The 18,397-nt window shown below is 39.8% G+C and overlaps 1 long non-coding RNA gene across 1 annotated transcript in view; it reads right to left on the minus strand.

Annotated features, from left to right (window-relative positions):
• Nucleotides 1–18,397, minus strand: part of LOC129047516 (uncharacterized) — a 253,448-nt gene that overhangs the window by 148,999 nt on the left and 86,052 nt on the right. Inside the window, exon 4 of the long non-coding RNA XR_010141289.1 lies at nucleotides 16,086–16,338. This is a non-coding gene — a long non-coding RNA (uncharacterized LOC129047516). The remainder of the gene's footprint in view (nucleotides 1–16,085; nucleotides 16,339–18,397) is intronic.

Consider the following 18,397-nt stretch of genomic DNA (forward strand, 5'->3'; position numbering starts at 1 on the left):
CAAGAGAAAACAAAGCCCAAAGCTAGCAGAAGACAAGAAATAACCAAGATCAGAGTGGAATGGAAGAAAGACAGAAAAAAACCTTTAAAAAAAGTCAATGAATCCAAGAGCTGTTTTTTTTTTAAAAAAAATAGAACAGACCACTAGCTACACTAATAAAGAAGAAAAGAAAAAAGAATCAAATAGACACAATAAAACATGATAAAAGGGATATCACCACTTACCCCCACAGAAATACAAACAACCATCAGAGAATACTATAAACACCTCTGTGCAAACAAACTAGAAAATCTAGAAGAAATGGATAAATTCCTGAACACACATACCCTCCCAAGACTAAATCAGGAAGAAGATGAATTCCTGAATAGACCAATAACAAGTTCTGAAATTGAAGCACTAATTAATACCCTACCAACCAAAAAAAGCCCAGGACCAGATGGATTCACAGCCAAATTCTACCAGAGGTAAAAAGAGGAGTTGGTACCATTTCTTCTGAAACTATTCCAAGCAATTGAAAAAGAGAAACTTCTCCCTAACTCATTTTATGAGGCCAACATCATCCTGATACCAAAACCTGGCAGAGATACAACAAGAAAGAAAACTTCAGGCCAATATCCCTGATGAACATTGATGCAAAAATCCTCAATAAAATACTGGCAAATGGAATCCTGCAGCACATCAAAAAGCTTATCCACTACAATCAAGCTGGCTTCATCCCCGGGATGCAAGACTGGTTCAACATATACAAATGAATAAACGTATCTTATATAAACAGAACTAAAGACAAAAACCACATGATTATCTCAATAGACACAGAAAAGGCCTATAATAAAATTCAACATCCCTTCACGTTAAAAACTCTCAACAAACTACGTATTGATGGAACATACTTAAAATAATAAGAGCCATTTATGACAAATGCATAGCCAATATTATACTGAATGGGCAAAACCTGGAAACATTCCCCTTAAGAACTGGCACAAGACAAGGATGGCCTCTCTCACTACTCCTATTCAACATAGTTTTGGAAGTTCTGGCCAGGGCAATCAGGCAAGATAAAGAAATAAAGAGTATTCAAACAGGAAGACACGAGGTCAAACTGTCTCTGTTTGCAGATGCCATGATCCTATATCTAGAAAACCTCATTGTGTCAGCCCAAAAGCTTTTTAAGCTGATAAGCAACTTTAGCAAAAGTCTCAGGATAAAAAATCAATGTGCAAAAATCACAAGCATTCCTATACACCAACAACAGACAAGCAGAGAGCCAAATCATGAATGAACTTTCATTCACAATTGCTACAAAGAGAATAAAATACCTAGGAATACAGCTAACAAGAGAAGTAAAATATCTCTACAAGAAGAACTATAAACCACTGCTCAAAGAAATCAGAGGTGACACAACAAATGGAAAAATATTCCATACTCATTGATAGAAAGTATAAATATCATTAAAATGGCCATACTGCCAAAATAATTTATAGATTCAATGCTATTCCCATTAAACTACCATTGACATTTGTATTAGTTTATTTTCACACTGCTGATAAAGACACGGGAATTGTGGGAGTTACAATTCAAGATGAGATTTGGGTGAGGACACAGCCAAACCATATCATTTAGCTCCTGGCCCCTCCCAAATCTCATATCCTCACATTTCCAAACCAATCATGCCTTCTTAACAGTCACCCAAGGTCTTAACTCATTTCAGCATTAACTCAAAAGTTCACAGTCCAAAGTCTTATCTGACACAAGGCAAGTCCCTTCCACCTATGAGCCTGTAAAATCAAAAGCAAGTTGGTTACTTCCTAGATACAATGGGGACACGGGCATTGGGTAAATGCAGCCATTCCAAGTGGGAGAAATTGGCCAAAACAAGGGGCTACAGGCCCAATGCAAGTCTGAAACCCAGCAGGGCAGTCAAATCTTAAAGTTCCAAAATGATCTCCTTTGACTCCATGTCTTACATCTGAATCATGCTGATCCAAGAGATGGGTTCCCATGGTGTTTGGGCAGCTCTGCCACTGTGGCTTTTCAGGATATAGCCTCCTCCCTGGCTGCTTTCATGGGTTGGTGCTGTCTGCGGCTTTTCCAGGTGCATAGTGGAAGCTGTCAGTGGATCTACCATTCTGGGGTCTGGAGGACAGTGGCCTTCTTCTCACAGCTGCACTAGGTGGTGTTCCAGTAGGGACTCTGTGTGGGGGCTCCAACCCCACATTTCCCTTCCACACTGCCCTGGCAGAGGTTCTCCATGAGGGCCCTGCTCCTCCATGAAGTTTGCCCCAGCAAACTTCTTCCTGGACTTCCAGGCATTCCCATACATCCTCTTAAATCTAGGCATTCCAATACCTCCTCTTAAATCTAGGCAGAGGTTCCAAAACCCCAGTTCTTGACTTCAGTGTACTTGCAGGCTCAACTCTATGTGGAAACTGCCAAGGCTTGGGGCTTGCACCCTCTGAAGCCATGGGCTGAGCTCTATGTTGGTCTCTTTCAGTCACGGGTGGAGTGGCTGGGATGCAGGGCACCAAGTCTCTAGGCTGCAAACAGCATGGGGACCCTGGGCCTGGCCCCCAAATTATTTTTTCCTCCTATGCCTGCTGGCCTGTGATGGGAGGGACTGCTGTGAAGACCTCTGACGTGTCCTGGAGATATTTTCCCCATTGTCTTAGGGATTAACATTTGAATCCTCATTACTTATGCAAATTTCTGCAGCTGGTTTGAATTTCTCCTCAGAAAATGGGATTGTCTTTTCTATCGCATTGTCAGGCTGCAAATTTTCTGAACTTTTATGCTCTGTTTCCATTATAAAACTAAATACCTTTAACAGTACCCAAGTCACCTCATGAATGCTTAACTGCTTAGAAATTTCTTCTACCAGATACCCCAAATCATCTCTCTCAAGTTCAAGGTTCCATAAATCTCTAGGGCAGGGAAAAATGCTGCTGGTCTCTTTGCTAAAACAAAACAAGAGCCATCTTTGCTCCAGTTCCCAACAAGTCCTTCATTTCCATCTGAGACCACTTCGGCCTGTATTTTATTCTTCATATCGTTGTCAGCATTTTGGTGAAAGCCATTCAACAAGTCCCTAAGGAGTTCCAAACATTCCCATACTTTCCTGTCTTCCTCTGAGGCTTCCAAACTGTTGCGATCTCTTCCTGTTACCCAGTTCCAAAGTTGCTTCCACATTTTTGTGTATCTTTTCAGCTATGTCCCACTCTACTAGTATCAATTTACTGTATTTGTTTGTTTTCATGCTGCTAAAAAAGACATACCCAAGGCTGGGCAATTTACAAAATAAAGAGATTTATTGGACTCACAGTTCCACGTGGCTGGGGAGGCCTCACAATCATGGTGGAAGATGAAAGCCATGTCTCATATGGTGGCAGACAAAAGGAGAGCTTGTGCAGGGAAACTCCCATTTTTAAAACCATCAGATCTCATGAGAGTTATTCACTATCACAAGAACTGTGCAGGAAAGACCTGTCCCCATAATTCAATCACCTCACACCAGATTCCTCCCACAACATGTGGGAATTGTGAGAGTTACAATTCAAGATGAGATTTGGGTTGGGACAGAGCCAAACCATATCAACATTCTTCACAAAATTAGAAAAAAACTACTTTAAAATTCATATAGAAGAAAAAAGGACTCCGTATAGTCAAAACAATCCTAAGCAAAAAGAACAAAGCTGGAGGCATCATGCTACCTGACTTCAAGCCATCCTACAAGGCTACCATAACCAAAACAGCATGGTACTGATACAAAAACAGACACATAGACCAATGGAACAGAATAGAGACCCCAGAAATGAGACAGCACATCTACAACCATCTGGTCTTTGACAAACCGGACAAAAACAAGCAGCAGGAAAGGATTCCCTATTTAATAAATAGTGCTTGGAAAACTGGCTAGCCACATGCAGAAAACTGAAACTGGACCCCTTCCTTACACCTTATACAAAAATTAACTCAAGATGGATTAAAGACTTAAATGTAAAACACAAAACTATACAAACCCTGAAAGAAAATCTAGGCAATACCATTCAGCACATAGGCATGGGCAAAGATTTCATGATGAAAACATCAAAAGCAATTGCAACAAAAGCAAAAATTGACAAATGGGATCTAACTAAACTAAGGAGCTTCTGCACGGCAAAAGAAACTATCATCAAAGTAAACAGACAACCTATAGAATGGGTAAAAGTTTTTGCAATCCATCCATCTGACAAAGGTCTAATATCCAGAGTCTACAAGAAACTTAAACAAATTTACAAGAAAAAAGAAACTACCGTCCGGGTGGGGGGAGGGGGGAGGGATAGCATTAGGAGATATACCTAATGCTAAATGATGAGTTAATGGGTGCAGCACACCAGCATGGCACATGTATTCGTATGTAACTAACCTGCACATTGTGCACATGTACCCTAAAACTTAAAGTATAATAAAAAAAAGAAAAAAGAAACAACCCCATTAAAAACTGGGCAAAGGATATGAAAAAACATTTTTAAAAGAAGACATTTATGTGGCCAAGAAACATATGAAAAACAGCCCAACATCACTAATCATTAGAGAAATGCAAATCAAAACCACAATGAGATACCATCTCACATCAGTCAGAATGACGACTATTAAAAAGTCAAGACACAAGAGATGCTGGCAAGGAGAAAAAGAAATGCTTTTACACTGTTGGTGGGAATGTAAGATAGTATGGCAATTCATCAGAGACCTAGAACCAGAAACACCATTTGACTGAGCAATCCCATTACTGGGTATATACCCAAATGAATATAAATCATTCTATTATAAAGATACATGCACACAAATGTTCACTGCAGCACTATTCACAATAGGAAAGACATAGAACCAACCCAAATGCCCATCAATGATAGACTGGATAAAGAAAATATGGTACATATACACCACGGAATACTATGCAGCCATAAAAAGGAACAAGATCATGTCCTTTGCAGGGACATGGATGAAGCTGAAAGCCATTATCCTCAGCAAAACTAACACAGGAACAAAAAACCAACCACCAAATGTTGTCACTTATAAGTGGGAGCTGAACAATTATGTCATGTGTTTCACATGACACAGGGGAGGGGAACAACACACACTGGGGCCTGTCAGAGTCAGGGGATGTGGGGGAGAACATCAGGATAAATAGCTAATGCATGCTGGGCTTAATAACTAGGTGATGGGTTGATAGGTGCAGCAAACCACCATGGCACACGTTTACCTATGTAACAAACCTGCACATCCTACACATGTATCCCAGAACTTAAAATTAAGTTAAATTAAATTAAAACAAAACAAAACAAAAAACAGAGGTCATGCTGAGAGTTTACTGTATATCTGGCACAGTAGTAGGCATTGTGAATTAAAAGAAATATGAGACTCAGTCTTGCTCCTAAGGATTTCATAGTATAACAAAACATACTAAAATATAAATAAGCAAATGGAATGTGATCAATGTTAAAGTACTGTAGTTAGAATACAAGGTTATACGTTGACATATATGACTAACTAAAGATGTCTCTCTCAGGGAAAGGGAGCAGGCCCCTATATTACATATATTGACTATAAATCAACATAATTTTTTGGAAAATAGCAATTTGATAATAGAAGGTTTTTTAACATCCTTTGATTCAGTAATTACACTGTTACTATTTTTTTCATTGGAAAGTGTTAGAGATGTGGACAAAGAATTCTGTTTTAGAAGAATTTCTCATGATTGTATGCATACTAATTAGCACAGATTCCTGAGCCAAATCTTCTGTGTGAGAATTCTGGCTTTATCACTTAACAGCCATGAGCTTGGATGAGGGACCCAATCTCCACAGTAAGCTTGTTCATCTGAAAAACGGGTATAATCAAAGCATCATCTCCAAAGGATTGTTACGGATATTCAACTGTCACTGAAGATAAAGGACTCAGCAGAATGCTTGGCCCATGGTAAATACTCAATAATTTTTATCTCATTTATTTGTAGCAGTGAAAAACTGGAAATACCTAAATGTTCCATTATAGGTGATTGGAGAAATTATGAAACAGATCAAGTAATAGAATATTATGTAGCCATTAAAAAGCCTTTTTATGGACCATTAAATGCAGAAAATTGTGATATTAATTGCAAAAAGCAAAATATAAAACTGCATTTTCTGATTCTTCTGGATTATCCTATAAATAAGCAAATAAACAGATGAATAACTTGAGGGGGGAAATGAAAAAACTGAATACCCTCAGAACTTATCTCTGAGTGCAGGAATTAGAAATCATTTTTATTTTCTTTTTGTATTTTCCAGAGAGTCTATAATGAACAAATATTACATTTATTTTGAAGAACATAAATGATTTAAAATAGTGCATTTTTCAAAATACCAAGTTATTGGTCAGATTCTGGTAATAATTGTTGACAAATTAACATCTCAGTTTTTTGCAAACATTCCATATGTAAGGCTTTATACTTCCTTAGTGCCTTTTCCACCCAATAGTAGCTCACTCACACAGTGAGACCCGGGATTACATTAGGTTCTCAATACTATGGTAGATGTGCAGAAGAGTGGGAAAGTGAAGGTCATGGCCTTTATCTTTTGAGCATCTGGGAGAAAAGCAAGAGGTGTGAGTTATTTATACCACAATGTAAGGTAAGTACCACCTGAATGAAGAGAAAAGAGGGCACTATGGACAGGAATAGTTGGGGCAGGCTTTAGGGAAAGGAAGGAATTGAACTGGGTCCTGGGGATGGGTAGAGTACATGACGCAGGAGATACCAGATGATAAAAATGAAGCAACTGTAACAACTAAGTGATGTACACAAACCACCATCTGCAGGGAACCATTAGTGTGTGGCCTAGAAACAGCCAGTTTCATAGTGATGATGACAAATAGGTCCCATCTCACTTGTTAATTTAAATTTTTATAGGGCAGTGTGGAGAAAGATCAATATTATTATTGATAATAATTATCTATTATTATTTTGATAATTCTGAGGCAACATTTGAAGAGAAAACAGTGCCATTGTAGAGTAGTCTTATCTGTCATGGGCAAGTGAAAGGGAAGTTGATTTTTACCATAATAGAGCCTATGTTATAGACTAATGGTTTATATCATAGAGCAGTGGTTCTGAGTGGACCAAGGTGGATGAGAGAAATTTAGAACGTATATGGGTCTCTGAAGATTGCTCAGGAGTACCGTAAATGAAAAAGGAGGACAGGTTGGGGGCAGGAAGAAGCTAAGGATGGCTTAAGGAATTCTAACATGAAAGATGGCAAGGAAGGTGGTCCGTGTAACAGAGATGGATAGAGAGCACAAACCATCAATTGTCATTTTGTAATTTGGATATGAAATCATTTAATTCTTCGCATCAATTCCTTGAAAGAAAAAAGATAAACTTGAGGATTGCTGATATTTCTTTTAATTTATTTTAATTCTATTAATCTGACTCTAGGACTCCTAACATGTTTAATGTAAAATTAAATAATTGAAATCTAAATCTTTATCTTCCACAGGCCATAATTCCAAATGACAGGCTATGACCTTTCAGGCTTTCCTGGTTTGTGTTTTTTTTCTTTTTGGAGTGATTAAAGAAATACTGAATGTTGAATGCATAAATGTGATTAGCTTTAATAGTGAATACTTAAAGCAAATGAAATGTGTATCAAGAGAGAAATGACTAAATAAAATAGAGGAATAAGATGTGGTCTATTTGGATTATGGAATATCATACATTAACTGATAGGAAAGATTTGGATCTGTGTATCAATATGTAAACATCATAAAAACATGTAGAGTAAAAGCAAATTGCAGAAGAGTATGTATAGTACGATCCCATTTACCCAGTAAAGAAAAACCTACAATACTATATGTGTTCCATGAAAAGTACACACAAACATGGATATTAAAGGACATGGACACTCAACTCATAAGGGATTATTCATGATGACAGGAGTAAAGAACTAAAATTAGTAGTGCAAATTATTAGTAGTGGATATAGTAAAGATACAGTGCTTTATCTGTAATGTAATATTTAAAAAATAATAAACGTATTATTTAGGTGATTAAAAATGGAAATAAGGGGAAAATCAAACAGAAAATCATAATATGCAGAATAGTGGAGTAGCAATCAGGGCTGAAACTCCAAATGTGACTGTGTCAATAACAAACCATTTAGCATGTGAACTCATTTATTCTCTGAGTACCAGTTTCCTACCTCAGCTAAAGCATAAGGACATCAGCCAAGAGAATCACTAAAGTTCGAAGTTTTCAGACATTGAGATGTTTTTGAATTGTTGATATTTCATAGGATAGTGAGCAAATAACCAATGATATTTAGCACAAATGTCAGAATGTCAGTGGGTGAAAAAGCACAGTGACCTAAACTGCCAGGACACTTCAATACTGTTTAGTGATTTAGAAAGGTTAAGCTCCCCAAGTAACACATCTTGTTAGAATTCCAGAATAGAGATGCCTACCTGGGTTTTCCCACTCAGGGCTTCTGAATCTGGTCTCTAACTGCATGAACTAATTCCTCCAAGTATCTACGTGTGACAGCACCCACGTGGGTATTTAACTCAAGATTTTCATGAAGATGACCACAGGATTTGTTGAAAATGAAAAAAAAAAAATCTACAATTTAATCTCTACATTTAAAAGTCAATCTAAAAACAATACACAATAGATTCTGGCAACAATCTCTGGTTTCTCCTCACCAGGAGGATTGATGGTAACTCTTGACTATAATGGCTAAGAAAAGAGCCTCTAGGCCGATCTTATCTGGAGCTTTCTTCGTATTTTCCATGTTGTCCTCCTATCCCCAAATCTACTCTGGGATATCCACTTTTGGTGTGAAAGGTTTCCACTAAATCTTAGCCTTACATGAGAGTTTTGCTTGATTTCAACACTCATTTGCCAATGCACCATTGCAACCCTCCGTCTGTTACTTGAACATTCTTTCTATACCTAAAACATCCTTGCAGGAATGCTGATTCTGTGATGACCCCATTCCACTCTGGTGTCCATGGGAAGAATTTTAAAGTCACTTTGCTAGGATAAGTGTTTTTCCTCTCTTGGGGTGAAAATTGAAATAAGTTTTCTCTTTGAACAATGAAATTGTCACCTCCTGTATGTAGCAGGAATTGATACTTCCATTCTCCTCCTTTTGGTAATAGGGTCTTCAAACTTGAGTTCAGCATATGACCACCAAACTAGAAATCACACATGGTATCTTCCCTTGCAGCTAAATATGGCATGTGACTATTTTCAGGCCAATGGAATGCAAATATGATGTGTGCAACTTTCAAGTTATGGCCCTAAAGGGAAGGTGTGTGCCCTTCACTTCCCAATTCTTCATTCCAGTAACTAAAATATGATGATGAATCTTCTTCAGCCATGTGGATGGAAGCAATACCTAGGGATGTCAGAGGAACAAGAGAGAGGTCTGTATTACCAACCCTTGGAACAGCCCTGGTCTGCTTCTCTTCAGACTTACGTAAAATAGATTCATGTTCTATCTTGCTTAAGCCAGAGTTATTTTGGGTCTTGTCAGAGCTATGAAACAATGTACTAATGAATAGAATGTGGTACTTATAGTGGGATAATGGCATAACACAACTGAACATATATGACATTGGCTTAATGGTTAGGCAGTGAGTGGCAAGAGCAAAAAAAATTCAGGCTAAAAATTGAATTGCAAAACACTTGATAAAAATGCTTCTTTCATTTCCTATGGCTGCTCTATAAAACTACCACAAATTTAATGGTTTAAACCAACAGAAATTTTTTTATCTTACAGTTCTGGAGGTCAGAAACCCTAAATGGCTCGTACAGAACTAAAAATTAAGTTGTTATCATGGCTATGCTTTGTTCAGCAGGCTGTAGGAGAGACCTATTTCCTTCCTTTTTCCAGTTTCTAGGGATGCCTGCATTTCTTGAATCATGGCCCCTTCCTCCATCTGCAAAGCCAGCAACAGCAGGTCAAATCCTTCTCATTACAAATCGCTTTGACCTCTTCTTTTGCCTCTTTCGTCTACCTTTAAGAACCAATGTGATTTTGATGAATCCACCTAGATAGTCCAGGATAAAGTCAACTATTTGATCTTAAAGTCAGATGATTATTAACCTTAATTGCATCTGCTACCTTAATTCCTCTTTGCCATGTAAGGTATGTATTCACAGGTTCTGGGGATTAGGGCATGGACATCTTTGGGTAAGGGTTGGGGGTGGTTATTATTCTGCCTATCACAATGTCTCCTGTGATAGCTTGGACATCGGAACCCATGCTAACAGAACCCACTTTAGGAATGTGTTGAATTTTTTTCAGAATATCAGTGCAGGATATTGTTAACTGCTTCTTGTCATTTTTAGCAAAGTCCTGTAAGAATGGGCTGAATCCCAGCTAGAGTCAGCCTACTTAAAAGTAGAGGTGGAAGGAAATTAAGTTCCATTTGGGTCAGCATTTTTTTCTTTTTCTTTCGGGGGGTGGGGTGAGGAAGGGTCTAGATAGTTGGAACCCTACAGGGTTGGAAAGTTAATGGCTTCTCTATTCTGGTGATTCTGAAGAAGCAGCCTTAGCTGGAGACAAGCCTATAGGCTAGGCGTTGCTCAAGCACTTTCCAGTAAGCACTCTCTGCCAGACAATGGGAGGGGGCACAAAGGCACAAATTGGACTTAGGATCTTTTCTTCCCAACCAAATATATTTTTTAATGACCTCAGCTACCTTCAAAAAAAAAAAAAAAGTCAGAGTGAGAATGGGCAGCACATAAAGGACAGAAAATAAAAGATTGAAATCTTCATGCTTAAGAAGTATGTTGGATGAGACCACTGGCTGTTATTACTGTCCTATAGAATTGATTAGAAATAAATAGACCGGGGGGTGGAGCCAAGATGGCCAAATAGGAACAGCTCCAGTCTACAGCTCCCAGCGTGAGCGACACAGAAGACGAATGATTTCTGCATTTGCAACTGAGGTACCAGGTTCATCTCACTGGGGATTGTCAGACAGTGGGTGCAAGACAGTGGGTGCAGTGCACCGAGCATGAGCCAAAGCAGGGCGAGGCATCACCTCACCCAGAAAGTGCAAGGGGTCAGGGAATTCCCTTGCCTAGCCAAGGAAAGGGGTGACAGACAGCACCTGGAAAATCAGGTCACTCCCACCTTAATACTGCACTTTTCCAATGGTCTTAGCAAACGGCACACCAGGAGATTGTATTCGGCACCTGGCTTGGAGGGTCCTATGCCTACGGAGCGTCACTCATTGCTAGCACAGCAGTCTGAGATCAAACTGCAAGGCAGCAGCCAGGCTGGGGGAGGGGCGCCCGCCATTGCTCAGGCTTGAGTAGGTAAACAAAGCAGCCTGGAAGCTCCAACTGAGTGGAGCCCACCACAGCTCAAGGAGGCCTGCCTGCCTCTGTAGACTCCACCTCTGGGGGCAGGGCATAGCCAAACAAAAGGCAGTAGAAACCTCTGCAGACTTAAATGCCCCTGTCTGACATCTTTGAAGAGAGTAGTGGTTCTCCCAGCATGCAGCTGGAGATCTGAGAATGGACAGACTGCCTCCTCAAGTGGGTCCCTGACCCCCGCGTAGCCTAACTGGGAGGCACCCCCCAGTAGGAGCAGACTGACACCTCACACAGCTGGGTACTCCTGAGACAAAACTTCCAGAGGAACAATCAGGCAGCAACATTTGCTGTTCACCAATATCTGCTGTTCTGCAGCCTCCGCTGCTGATACCCAGGCAAACAGGGTCTGGAGTGGACCTCCAGCAAACTCCAACAGACCTGCAGCTGAGGGTCCTGACTGTTAGAAGGAAAACTAACAAACAGAAAGGACATCCACACCAAAACCCCATCTGTACGTCACCATCACCAAAGACCAAAGGCAGATAAAACCACAAAGATGGGGAAAAAACAGGGCAGAAAAACTGAAAATTCTAAAAATCAGAGAACCTCTCCTCCTCCAAAGGAAGGCAGTAACGTGGTTACTACAAGGCTATAGTAACCAAAACAGTATGGTACTGGTACCAAAACAGAGATACAGACCAATGGAACAGAACAGCGCCCTCAGAAATAATACCACACATCTACAACTATCTGATCTTTGACAAACATGACAAAAACAAGAAATGGGGAAAGGATTCCCTATTTAATAAATGGTGCTGGGAAAACTGACTAGCCATATGTAGAAAGTTGAAACTGGATCCCTCCCTTACACCTTATACAAAAATTAATTCAAGATGGATTAAAGACCTAAATCTTAGACCTAAAACCATAAAAACCCTAGAAGAAAACCTAGGCAATACCATTCAGGACATAGGCATGGGCAAGGACTTCATGTCTAAACACCAAAAGCAATGGGAACAAAAGCCAAAATTGTAAAATGGGATCTAATGAAACTAAAAAGCTTCTGCACAGCAAAAGAAACTATCATCAGAGTGAACAGGCAACCTACAGGATGGGAGAAAATTTCTGCAACCTACTCATCTGACAAAGGGCTAATATCCAGAATCTACAATGAACTCAAACAAATTTACAAGAAAAAAAACAACCCCATCAAAAAGTGGGTGAAGGATATGAACAGACACTTCTCAAAAGAAGACATTTATACAGTCAAAAAACACATGAAAAAATGCCCATCATCACTGGCCATCAGAGAAATGCAAATCAAAACCACAATGAGATACCATCTCACACCAGTTAGAATGATGATCATTAAAAAGTCAGGAAACAACAAGTGCTGGAGAGGATGTGGAGAAATAGGAACACTTTTACACTGTTGGTGGGACTGTAAACGAGTTCAATCATTGTGGAAGTCAGTGTGGTTTTCCTCAAGGGTCTAGAACTAGAAATACCATTTGACCCAGCCATCCCATTACTGGGTATATACCCAAAGGATTATAGATCACGCTGCTATAAAGACACATGCACACATATGTTTATTGCGGCACTATTCACAATAGCAAAGACTTGGAACCAAGCCAAATGTCCAACAATGATAGACTGGATTAAGAAAATGTGGCACATATACACCATGGAATACTATGCAGCCATAAAAATGATGAGTTCATGTCCTTTGTAGGGACATGGATGAAACTGGAAACCAACATTCTCAGCAAACTATCACAAGGACAAAAAACCAAACACTGCATGTTCTCACTCATAGGTGGGAATTGAACAATGAGAACACACGGACACAGGAAGGGGAACATCACACTCTGGGGCCTGTTGTGGGGTGGGGGGAGGGGGGAGGGATAGCATTTGGAGATATACCTAATGTTAAATGACAAGTTAATGGGTGCAGCGCACCAACATGGCACATGTATACATATGTAACAAACCTGCATGTTGTGCACATGTACCCTAAGACTTAAAGTATAAAAAAAGAAAGAAAGAAAGAAAGAAATAGACCAGAAATTGACTAGGTTTTTTAGGAAATTATATGCTGAATGAATGGGAAACCTAGCTGACCAAAGCCTGGTGTTGCTACACACCTAAAACACGTATAGATCTTTGAACTTGCACCAACATAATGTGGTTTGGTCACTAGGAAGGATACCCTCTCCTGTGTCCACTTCAGATGTAGTGAAGGGGGGACGGACAAGAAAAAATTTCCAGAAGAAAAAGTAAAGGGTTGGAGGAGGAGGGAGCAAGATGAAAGTAATGCAAGTTGAGGCCCTGGTCTCCAGTACAAAATTTAAGGTAGTGCAAAAACAGTCAGTAATCAAAATACTATTTTAATACAATGCTTTATAGAATCAGAATCAGTGCAAAACATCATGGATGAACAAAACAGCAAAATTTTTAATATTAACACGATCTGTAGCAGTGCCATAAGAAGTCATATCAGATCCTGAGATGAAAAGAAAAGTCATCCATACAATCCTATCTTTATTAAACAGTGTTATTTTGTTCACCATAGATTTATAGATCCTTTACACTCATTTTGTTTGTTTAAAACATATTATTAAAAATTTTTTTGATTATCAAGTCTTTTTGTGCCCCCTTAACTTTTATGCCTGAGGCAAGAACCTCTCTGACCTCACTTGATGCTCTATGATCTGGGTCCTAGAGCAGACACAGACATGAATTCAAAAAGTTCTGCCCAGAGAATAAAGCCAGGGATGCCAGATGAGCTAAATAAGGGATTGACTCCATTGCTAGGGAAAGGAGTTGTTATGGGCTGAATTGTACTCCTCACCCTCTGCTAAATTCCTATGTGAAAGCCCTAACCCCTAGTATCTCAGAATGGGACTTTATATTTGGAGATAAGGCCTTTAAACGGGTGGATAAATTAAAATGAGGCCACTAGGGCAGGCCCTAATCCAAAGTGACTGGTCTCCTTATTAGAAGAGGGAGAGACATTAGGGCTGTGGGAAGAGGAAAAACCACATGAGGACACAGGGAGAAGGTGGCCATCTGCAAGCCAAGGAGAGGCCTCAGAGGAAACCACACCTGCTGACACTGGGATTGTAGACTTCCAGCCTCCAGAACTGTAAGAAAATTAATTTATGTTGTTGAAGCCAGACAGTTTGTAGTATTTTGTTATGGCAGCTCTAGCAGACCTAATACAGGAGCCTTTGGTATTCCTGTATGTCAGCACTTGATCACTGTTATAAAGTGAGTACTGCCCCTTCAGACTCTTCTTTCTAACTTGGAGGCTTTTTGACTTTTGTGTGTTTTAATTGCAACTATACAGCTCCTACTCTGCTGTTTTACACTGGGGAGGTCAAATAACTAGTTTTTTAGGTTATAGTTCCCTGAACTATGAGCAGCCACATCTAGTTCTAGTGAAAGTCTATGCATCACCTGCAGATCTGGGGCTTTGAGCTGGATGTAGTACCTGGCATGCGACCCTTGGGGAAGGGTGAGTGTGTCCTAGGTGCAAAAAGAAGGATACATAAGATTACTAGGGTGGCCAAAGGAACTGACTGGGACAGAATTACTATTGTCTCCAATATCTACTTTCTCTTTGTTCATTAGTAACTGAACCCCACAATCTCAGCTGCACAGATGGCCATCCAGACAAAAACAAAACAACAACAAAACAAAACAACAACAAAAACAAAAATCTTAAATGGGACTATATATTATTTTTGAGCCAGAGGAAATGAGTGGAAGAGATGTGTGCACCCTAAAAGGGAAGTGGCACATCCTCCCCTCTCTTTCTTCAACAGGCTGTTCCAAATGTCGACATTGTGACGAGCTATTTTCAACCGCAGATAAAGGCTGCACCCACTGAAACCACAGTTGTTTTTGTCACCCAATTTGCCCCAGCAAGTTTAGATAAGAACACATCATCAGGAAATATTTATGACTATGTCCCTAAATCTGCAACAAAATAAGCTAGATACTACTGTTCTCTGGATTTAATTTGAGCAATTTTGGAAATTCAAATTTTGTTGAATATAAAGTGATTAAACAGTTTGGGGAATTAGTTAGATTATCAGCTTAGTAACTGTAAGACAGCAAATAATAAGTGCTTCAGAAATCCAAAATCATTCTTTCTTCTCACATAACATTTCAAGTATAAGTAGTGCGGTTTTGAGGGTGGCGCCATAATATCTAGGATAAAAGCCTCTCCCATTTTGTAACTTTGCCATCCCAGATTTATATTTCTAGCCCTGACCCATCTCCTGAGCTTCAGAATCATTTATCCCATTGCCTAATCAACGTCTCCACTAGGGTATCTGAAAAAGACCTCAAACTAATTTCTAAAACAGAATTCTTTCTTTTCTCCTGTAAACCATAGCTCCCCTGTCTTTCCCCTGTCAGTAAATGCACTACTACTCATCTAGTTGTTCAAACTCAATGGCTTAGACCAAAATTCTGGGAATTATTCAAGACAATTTTTTGTCTGCTTGAAAATGTATCCCAAATCCGACCACTTCCCACCACCTTCACTGTTGTCCCTGTTGTCAAGACCATTTTCCCTGAATTCTAAAATCACAGGAACAACCTAATTGTACTCCCTTTACTTTTAGATGGTACAGTTCATCCCCAACACAGAGGCTACAGTGTATTAATATTCTATTGCTCTTGTAACAAACTGCCACAAACTTTGTGGCTTAAACAATATAAATCCATCATCTTACTCTTTTGTACGTCAGAAGTCCAACTTGACTCTCACTGGGATAAAGCCTAAGGACTGGCTGGCTGCATTATTTTCTAGAGGTGCCTGTGTGGAATCCCTGCCCCAGCTTCTGCAGGCTGCCCACAATCCAGGGCTCATAGCCCCGTTCTTCCATCTTCAAAGCCAGCAGTGGTAGACTGAATTCTCTTCATATCACTCTGACCTCTCCCACCTTCTTCCACTTTTAAGGACCTTTGTGATTGCATTGGGAGCACCTGCAAAATCCAAAACAACCTCTTTAAGACTAGCTGATTAGCAACCTTACTTCCATCTGAAACTTTCATTCCCCTTTGACATGTAATGTGACATATTCACAGTTCCAGAGATTAGGGTATGGGCATTTTTGAAGGACTATTATTCTGCCTGTCATACAGTGTAATTTCTTTTTTTTTTTTTTTTTGAGACAGAGTCTTGCTCTATCACCCAAGCTGGCATGTAATGGTGTGATCTTGGCTCACTGCAACCTCCACCTCCCAGGTTCAAGTGATTCTCCTGCTTCAGCCTCCTGAGTAGCTGGGATTACAAGCATGCGCCACCACGCCCGGTTAATTTCTTGTATTTTTTTGTAGAGACAGGTTTTTGCCATGTTGGCCAGGTTGATCTTGAGCTCCTGACCTCAGGTGATCCACCCGCCTCAGCCTCCCAAAGTGCTAAGATTGCAGGCGTGAGCCACCGCACCCGGCCACGCAGTGTAATTTTTAAACATGTAAATCAGACCTTATTTTCCCCTCTCTTTTAGATCCTCCATTGCTTTTTCATCCACACCTGGAACAAATCCAAAATCCCAGCAAACAGGCCTTTCACAAGCTGCCGGCTTCTACTCTCTCATTCTATTCCTCATCACTGTCTCCCCATTCATTTCTATGCAGTCTCACCAATTTTATTGCTGTTTCCCAGAATGCCAAGTTCATTCCCACCTCAGAGCCCTTGAATATTCTCTTTTTTTTCTGCCAGGAGCTTTTCCCCGAGTTATCTCTACATGGTCCCCACCCTCACTTCATTCATTCTCTACCCAAAGGGTTCCTTCCTCAGAAAGACCATCCCTGATCATTATCTGTCACTGTCATTCATCATATCTGGTGTCAGGCATTATGGTACCACCATATCAATCTTACTGTGAGTTATTGTTATTCATTGATGGCATTATGTATTTATTTGTCCATTTATTCATTGTCTGTCTCTATCACCAGAATATAAGCTCCATGAGGATAGGAAATTTGTTTTGTCTTTTTCTCTGCTTCATCTGCAGCACATAATGGGCATCCACACCAAATGAGTGAATAAAATGGCTGAATGTATGGAAAAGTAGCCTATATACTCAACATTTTTACCTGGTCTCAAACATTGAAATAACCCAACCACTCTTCTGCAAGAGATGAACCATTTAGATTCAGAACAATCTAGGCAGAATTCCACACTTAAGCCTCACTCAGTCCTATTTGCAATGCAATTGAAAGCCAGGGATTTGTTCCATTTTCTTCTTTGTGTGTCTTGGTTTTCAAATGAGGTGTTTAATTCCAGCCAGCATGCTAAGAATGTAGCAGACTCTGTGTTGAGCCTCCTGTTCCACCTTGGGGATTCTCACACAAAGCAGGACAGTGTTATTAATCCACTCTCTACAGATGCTGCGGTCACACCTTGCAGATTGTCAAAGAGAAGTGACAGATGTGCAGTGCCTAGCAGCCTTGAAAGTCAACTTATGGGGTTCTGGAATTATGGCTTTCAGAAAAGTCATTATTGATCAAGTAAAGTTTCCAACTCAGAGAAAGTGACGGCTTGAGGAAAACAACATTGTTTCAGAACACAGCTGGCTTGATCTGGATTGTTCTTAACATTCTGAACCTAAGCATCTCAATTGAAAAAAGTGTTTTTGGAGAATCGGCCATGAACCAGAACTTATGCCAGAGACCACAGCATTCAAAACAGAGGGAAACGCTGTCTTTGTTCTCTGGACTCTCATACACATGGTAGTGAAATTGTGATTCACACTAGAGTCCACAAATGTGTCAATAATGTGTCTCTTTAAAACTTAGAAAAATGGCCATCTTCCAATCACCACTTAAAATATCACAGGTGGACTTTGACATTTGCTATAGAAAACAAACAGAAGCCACTATGAGAATTACTATTTTTTTGTACCATGATTATAGAGTAGGTTTGTGGAATAGGATTAAATTCCCTGATCATGTAAGCAACAAAGAAAATAATTGCAAAAGTTGTTGTCATCTGTACCTAGGTTTAAAAAAGCTTTCCATTCATACTAGTTTGAGATTC

Source organism: Pongo abelii, chromosome 7 (assembly GCF_028885655.2).
Source record: "Pongo abelii isolate AG06213 chromosome 7, NHGRI_mPonAbe1-v2.0_pri, whole genome shotgun sequence".
Taxonomy (NCBI): domain Eukaryota; kingdom Metazoa; phylum Chordata; class Mammalia; order Primates; family Hominidae; genus Pongo; species Pongo abelii.